General features: G+C 38.2%; 1 protein-coding gene across 1 annotated transcript in view; it reads right to left on the bottom strand.

The window, feature by feature from the left end:
- LOC311140929 (NACHT, LRR and PYD domains-containing protein 3-like) overlaps positions 1-8,226 on the bottom strand; it is a 157,886-nt gene that overhangs the window by 72,228 nt on the left and 77,432 nt on the right. The gene's annotated exons all lie outside the window — the stretch shown is intronic.

Below are 8,226 nucleotides of genomic sequence, written 5' to 3'. Positions count from 1 at the left end.
GGATTATGAAAACAACAAAAATAAATGGGAAAATGGGAGATGAGAAATGACTAGAGACAGTGTTGTTTAACTCACTGACATTGACCCATGAGTTCTTCTTACCTTTGTTCACTAGAAAAGTCTCCCTCTCTAAACACTATAGGTTGACGCATAGACCGGTCAGTCTTCATGGACACACAGCTGGGTACAGGGGAGGCTGGTCTCTCCTGCTTGATTGGACTTCGACACAACAGAGACAAACATTACGTCTCTCATCTACTCTGAGTTCAGATGGGGAAACATAAGAAGAGTTTCATTCCAAAACGCTGTATATCCATTTTCAGAAATGTTGGTAAATTAGCTTTTATTGTTTGAATAAATTATGAAAGAGATTGGTGTGTTTCTTCACTATCTATTCATGGCATGGGGTTGTTCAATGACAGACATGTATTTGTTTAAAATCTATCACTTGATGGTTTCATTTCAGAGAGACAAATAATCATCTTTTTTTGCAAAATGCTATATACAGTGGGGAAAAAAAGTATTTAGTCAGCCACCAATTGTGCAAGTTCTCCCACTTAAATAGATGAGAGAGGCCTGTAATTTTCATCTTAAGTACACGTCAACTATGACAGACAAAATGAGATTTTTTATTTCCAGAAAATCACATTGTAGGATTTTTTAAGAATTTATTTGCAAATTATGGTGGAAAATAAGTATTTGGTCAATAACAAAAGTTTCTCAATACTTTGTTATATACCCTTTGTTGGCAATGACACAGGTCAAACGTTTTCTGTAAGTCTTCACAAGGTTTTCACACACCGTTGCTGGTATTTTGGCCCATTCCTCCATGCAGATCTCCTATAGAGCAGTGATGTTTTGGGGCTGTCGCTGGGCAACACAGACTTTCAACTCCCTCCAAAGATTTTCTATGGGGTTGAGATCTGGAGACTAGCTAGGCGACTCCAGGACCTTGAAATGCTTCTTACGAAGCATCTCCTTCGTTGCCCGGGCGGTGTGTTTGTCATGCTGAAAGACCCAGCCATGTTTCATCTTCAATGCCCTTGCTGATGGAAGGAGGTTTTCACTGAAAATCTCACGATACATGGCCCCATTAATTCTTTCCTTTACACGGATCAGTCGTCCTGGTGCCTTTGCAGAAAAACAGCCCCAAAGCATGATGTTTCCACCCCCATGCTTCACAGTAGGTATGGTGTTCTTTGGATGCAACTCAGCATTCTTTGTCCTCCAAACACGACGAGTTGAGTTTTTACCAAAAAGTTCTATTTTGGTTTCATCTGACCATATGACATTCTCCCAATCCTCTTCTGGATCATCCATAGCAAACTTCAGACGGGCCTGGACATGTACTGGCTTAAGCAGGGGGACACGTCTGGCACTGCAGGATTTGAGTCCCTGGCGGCGTAGTGTGTTACTGAGGTTAGACTTTGTTACTTTGGTCCCAGCTCTCTGCAGGTCATTCACTAGGTCCCCCCGTGTGGTTCTGGGATTTTTGCTCACCGTTCTTGTGATCATTTTGACCCCAAAGGGTGAGATCTTGCGTGGAGCCCCAGATCGAGGGAGATTATCAGTGTCTACCATTTCCTAATAATTGCTCCCACAGTTGATTTCTTCAAACCAAGCTGCTTACCTATTGCAGATTCAGTCTTCCCAGCCTGGTGCAGGTCTACAATTTTGTTTCTGGTGTCCTTTGACAGCTCTTTGGTCTTGGCCATAGTGGAGTTTGGAGTGTGACTGTTTGAGGTTGTGGACAGGTGTCTTTTATACTGATAACAATTTCAAAGAGGTGCCATTAATACAGGTAACGAGTGGAGGACAGAGGAGCCTCTTAAAGAAGAAGTTACAGGTCTGTGAGAGCCAGAAATCTTGCTTGTTTGTAGGTGACCAAATACTTATTTTCCACCATAATTTGCAAATAAAATTCATTAAAAATCCTACAATGTGATTTTCTGGAATTCTTTTTCTCAATTTGTCTGTCATAGTTGACGTGTACCTATGATGAAAATTACAGGCCTCTCTCATCTTTTTAAGTGGGAGAACTTGCACAATTGGTGGCTGACTAAATACTTTTTTTCCCCACTGTATCTGCCTCACTCTCAGAGAAATAAGTAGTACTGCTAGGTTTTACACAGTAATAATATATCTGCCTCACTCACAGAGAAATAAGTAGTACTGCTAGGTTTTACACAGTAATAATATATATCTGCTTCACTCCCAGAGAAATAAGTAGTACTGCTAGGTTTTACACAGTAATAATATATATCTGTCTCACTCACAGAGAAATAAGTAGTACTGCTAGGTTTTACACAGTAATAATATATATATATCTGTCTCACTCACAGAGAAATAAGTAGTACTGCTAGGTTTTACACAGTAATAATATATATCTGCCTCACTCTCAGAGAAATAAGTAGTACTGCTAGGTTTTACACTGTAATAATATATATATATATATATATATCTGCCTCACTCTCAGAGAAAGAAGTAGTACTGCTAGGTTTTACACAGTAATAATATATATCTGTCTCACTCACAGAGAAATAAGTAGTACTGCTAGGTTTTACACAGTAATAATATATATATATCTGTCTCACTCTCAGAGAAATAAGTAGTACTGCTAGGTTTTACACTGTAATAATATATATATATCTGCCTCACTCTCAGAGAAATAAGTAGTACTGCTAGGTTTTACACTGTAATAATATATATATCTGCCTCACTCTCAGAGAAATAAGTAGTACTGCTAGGTTTTACACTGTAATAATATATATATCTGCCTCACTCTCAGAGAAATAAGTAGTACTGCTAGGTTTCACACTGTAATAATATATATATCTGCCTCACTCTCAGAGAAATAAGTAGTACTGCTAGGTTTTACACTGTAATAATATATATATATCTGCCTCACTCTCAGATAAATAAGCAGTACTGCTAGGTTTTACACAGTCAAATGTGGCCGACCGGCTCGATTCGAACTTATTTAGCAAAATTTGAAATTGTGTTTTTTTACATTGGATAAAAGTAGAGACTCAGCTAGAAAAAGGTATATCATACACTACAGTTGAGGAACAATGGGAAAGTAATTCTGCTTTGAAAGATGATAAACTTGTAACCTCACTTTTGAGAAAATGGCCTTTGAATGTTTTGGTACACCTACTGGAGAGCTCTTCTTTATCTACAGTTACTTTGGCAGATAATGTCATCCATCTAAATAAATAGTTTTTTAAATATATATAGTTAACTAAATGTATGGTGTTTTTGGTTTATGTCAGTTTCATTGTTTGTTATGCTATAAATGGTTATGTTATGGTTGTAAGTGGTAGAATGAACTAGAAAATGTCATATTTTGAAATTCTGAGTAATTACTACTTTAGTAAGGATATACTTTATTCAGTACTACTGCAGTTGCTAAATAATTCCAATAGATAGAAGCATTAGACCACGAATGACATTTCAGAAGATTCGTTTAGTTTTCTCCCTGGATACACCACTACTCCCCCTCACAGGAAAACTCCTGCACACGCTTTTTACTGTCCCTTTCCACACTGCTAACGCAAGAGGAACGACTGAAAAAGCATTTAACAGATTACTGTGAAATAATATAATGATGATTCATGTTTATTATTAGCTGTTTTTATGCTCATGTTTTGAAATTATACTTCATTACTATAACGATTATCAATAAGCCTGAACATTAATTCAGTCACCTCTGGTCGAGAAAAATGTATTTTCCTAGTACATTCATTGTCAGATTCATCAACCAGCAGCAAGCACTCTGCCTTCTAGCACAAGCGAGGTGCATGTTGAGATACATTTGCTAACCGCGAGGGTTGCATGATGTAATTTATTGGCCGGCTGGAAGACGCACTCTTGTCTTTTCTAATCCGAGGTTGTTTACTCCCAATATTTTATAATGCATGTATACTAGGGTTGAGGTTAGCGCATCTGACTAGTGCAGGTTCAACACCTGCTATAGTTACTATTTAATTGCTCTTCCAAAAGCAACACAGGACAAATACGAGATATATAGCTATCTAAAGTAGGTTTTTTGAAGAAGACAATTAGGGGTGGGGCACGCGTAGACAAGATGGCGTATTGAATAGAAATGGGTACAAAACACCTCAAGATAAAAACATAATATTCAAAATCAGTAAGTTAGACTAAATATTAGCATTTCATATATTCGCAGTTAATATTAATATATTTCATATATTAATATATTTCAATCTGGATAATAACAGAAATAAGATCATAAGGCTAGAGAAGTATATCGACAAATATTACAACAACAAGCAACACCCAAACATGACTGAAGACAAGCGTGGAGAGCCGATCCCCAAAAGGAAACGCGACTCATCGACTGATACAGATGATATATGCTTTTCACCACTGGGTATGGTAAGTGTGGAAAGCGACCTGTTGAAGTCGATAAATGACAAATTGGGCATACTAGAATTGGTCAGTAAAGACGTAAAAGAGTTGAAAGCGAGTCTTCAAATGAGTGACGAAAAAGCTTTGGTAATGGAGAAAGAAACCAAATAAATAAAAGTGACAGTCTCTAAAATGGAAACGGACGTTAGGGAACTAAAAAAGGAGAACAATCTTCTGAGAGAAGCCTTACTAGACATCCAAACTAGATCGATGAGGGAAAATCTAGTACTTACGGGTATTCAGGAAAAGGAGGGAGAAATAACAGAGAATATTATGAAGGACTTCCTGCATACAGCGCTACAAATCCCACTCGAGGCTGTCGATAAAATCCAACTCGAACGTGTACATCGTTTCGGAAAAAGAGGACAGAAATATGAGCGCCCAATCGTTGCCAAATTTGCTTTTTTAAGGATAAAGCTATGGTGAAAAGCCTAGGAAAAAGACTTGCTGGCACGAAAATAGGCGTGAATGATCAGTTCCCGAGGGAGATTGTAGAAAGGCGCAAAGTTCTGTATCCAATCTTCAAGGAAAACAGATTAAAAGGGAAACGTGTTGCACTAGTGGTGGATAAATTATATATTGACAACCAAATGTTCAGAGACACAAAGACTACTCCATGGCTATTCTAAAAGTTGTAATAGAGGAGTCAAATATTGGAGCACCTGATACTAGCAATGATAGGGATTGTAATATTATATAACATTTATAGTAAGTATAGTATTTTATAAAAGGAGAAAACGATATAACAAGCAGAATAATACATCTTTAAATACAAATAATTAGAACATGGCTTTTTTGGCGGGAGGTTGTTGTTTTGGCGGATGGTTGTTGTGGTTGGTCCTGTGTTCTCTCTGGCGTCCTTTCCCCCTTGCGGCAGATGTGGATGCGGGTGCGTTTGCACGCTTGGCCCATTTCTTCCACAGTCAACCATGTGGTGTGCATTTTTGTGTTTGAAAAGGTGCGGCGTTAAGTGAGTGAGAGGGGAAATGGTTGCATATCCCAGAGCCGACCGGGGGTCTATGAGCAGGGGTAGTGAGAGAGAGCTTTCAATTTTGTGTAGATGAGGGATATACATTTTTAAATATAGTATACATCTAATCTAATTATTCATTGTCCTATCATGATGGAAAGATCCCTAACCCTATAACCTGGACACCCACCTGAGTGACCCATACACCAAAGAGAAGTTCCCATCTATTTTATGGACCTGCTGTGAATATGCAGCCTAAACAGAGAAATAAATGCGGTCAGAGACCTACTTGAGCAACACCGCCCCCTCAAGATTCTGAGCCTGCCTGGCAGGGTTGGTCCTACAAAGCCAGAGCCCCCTGATGGGAGAGCATAATATACAAGGAAATTCTCAAAGCTGCTAATGAGAACCTTGACGACCTTTTACCCAGCCGGTGGGGATTCCGGTGGGGTACGCCCACCCAGGTAGTGGCAGTGCTGGCAACACTGGCTGCAGTAACCCATGGGGAGGGGGTCACACTCGGACAATCAGAGAGGGGGTTTATCATTGTGGCCCAGGTGGCACAAAATAATCAAAGGTCTGACCGCATGGAGATGCTTGGGAAAATGGTTACAACAGGGGATCAGAGTGTTTGTGTCTCAGGTGAAGAGGGTGGATCTGATCTCCATCACCTAGGACTTGACATAGATTAAGTAGATTAATCAAATCTCACATTGTTATCAATTTCTGCTCAATCTGCATGCTTTCTCAATCAGCTTTAAGCATGCTTTCTCAATCTCGAGTTGGGCTCTGGGATATAACAGCCATTGAGTATCTGATTTTATGGTGGATTGTGGAGGAGGGGGGTTGAGTGTGTTGGAGTATGTGAGTATGTGCGTGTGTGCTTGTCTGGCATCTGTTGTGGGGTGGTGGGGATGTTGGGGGGGAGGGTATGGGATGGACCACGGGAATTATTTGCTAGGATAATAATTGCTTGTCAATTAATTAAATGTAATACAATGGAAATCCGGGTTATATGTTAGAATCCTATGCGTGAACTGCCGACATTATTACGCATATTAATTGATAATGATGGAAAATAGGATATGCATAATAAAAAAAAAATAGTTATATAGATATATATATATATATATATATATAGAGGTGAAAGCTTTGGAAATGCTTTTGGCGGTTAATCTGCTTCTGTTTTGTGGGTGGCACTGTGTGCTGTTTTCGATGGATGGGTCCTGGCCTCTCGGGGCCTTAGGGATACGGAGGGACGTGGGTGGGAGCTGATCACTGGGATGACGGCTCAACTTGGGATGGGGAGGGGCTTTAGCGGGGGAATTATTGGAGAACAATTGAAGGGTTACTCCGTAGCAATGCAAATATCACGGTACAGCTATATGGACACAATCATTACGCTATTTTCTATTGGTAAATTTACAAACATATATAATGATAAATAGACTTGAAACTTGTATCTCATTATGGTGTATGGTGAAATAAGTATAGCCAGTTATAATTGTAATGGCTTAGCTGATAATAACAAAAGAAGAACAATATTTACATGGCTCAAAGAGAAGGAATATAATATCTATTGTATACAGGAAACTCATTCAACAATTTGAGATGAAGTAGCGTGGAAAAAATAATGGGGGGGGGGAAATATACTTCTCCCATGGGCAAAGAAATTCATAAGGGGTGATGATATTAATTAATAGTAATTTCGATCCGAATGTGCAAATTGTCCAAATAGATACGCAAGGTAGATGGATTATTTTAAACATATTATTGGACCATAAACATATATGGCTCATTAAACTTTACGGACCAAATAATGATGATCCACAATTCTTTGACAATATATAATAAATTATCAAGCCTGCAAGCAACTCAAGACAATATTATTATGGTGGGGGATTATAATACTGTTTTAAATAGCTCAATGGACCGAAAAGGAAATCACACCACAAACAATCACCCACATGCTCTTAAGGAAATTGTGAATGTCATGGATACATTAGAACTAGTAGATATATGGAGGCTTAAATATACTGATCTAGTGAGATATACATGGCGGAGACTGAATCAAGCTAGTCGTCTTGACTTCTTTCTTATCTCATTCTCGTTGGCACCAAAAGTAAAAAAAAGTGTTGATAGGGGACAGAATGCGGTCGGACCATCATATAATAGGCATATACATTACTCTTACTGAATTTCCACGTGGGCGAGGATATTGGAAATGTAATCAAAGCCTATTGGATGATAATTTATTTATAATTAGAACAAAGGAATTTATAACTGACTTTTTCCAACATAACATAGGTACAGCGAATCCCCTTATTGTATGGGACACCTTTAAATGTGCCTTTAGAGGCCATGCAATTCACTGCTCATCTCGAAAACAAAAGCAATTTAGGTCAAAAGAGTTTATACTAAGAAAGGAAATAGAAAGTCTAACAGAACAGATAGATGGCAATAAAAACTGTAACATAGAGGCTCAGAATAAATTAGAGGAAAAACAAAAAGAAATGGAGAAACTTATTCAAGAAAGATCAAGTGTAATATATTATAAAAATAAAGCAAACTGGATGGAATATGGGGAAAAATGCACAAAATTATTTTTTAATCTTCAACATAGGAATGCTACCAAAAATAACTTAATGAAACTGGTTACAATTGACGGAGTCACCCATAATTCACCAAATGATATTTTGAAGGAAGAAACAAAGTACTTTAAGCATATGTTTTCTTTTCAGTCGCCTCCATCTCCTCTAACTGAAGTTAATTGTAGAGATTTTTTTTCTATTGATAATGTCAAATTAACAGCCACACAGAAAGAC

The sequence above is a fragment of the Coregonus lavaretus genome (assembly GCF_964263955.1).
Source record: "Coregonus lavaretus genome assembly, chromosome: 2".
Lineage (NCBI taxonomy): Eukaryota > Metazoa > Chordata > Actinopteri > Salmoniformes > Salmonidae > Coregonus > Coregonus lavaretus.
Note: the sequence above shows the minus strand (reverse complement) of the source record. Positions and strands in the feature narration are given on the sequence as shown.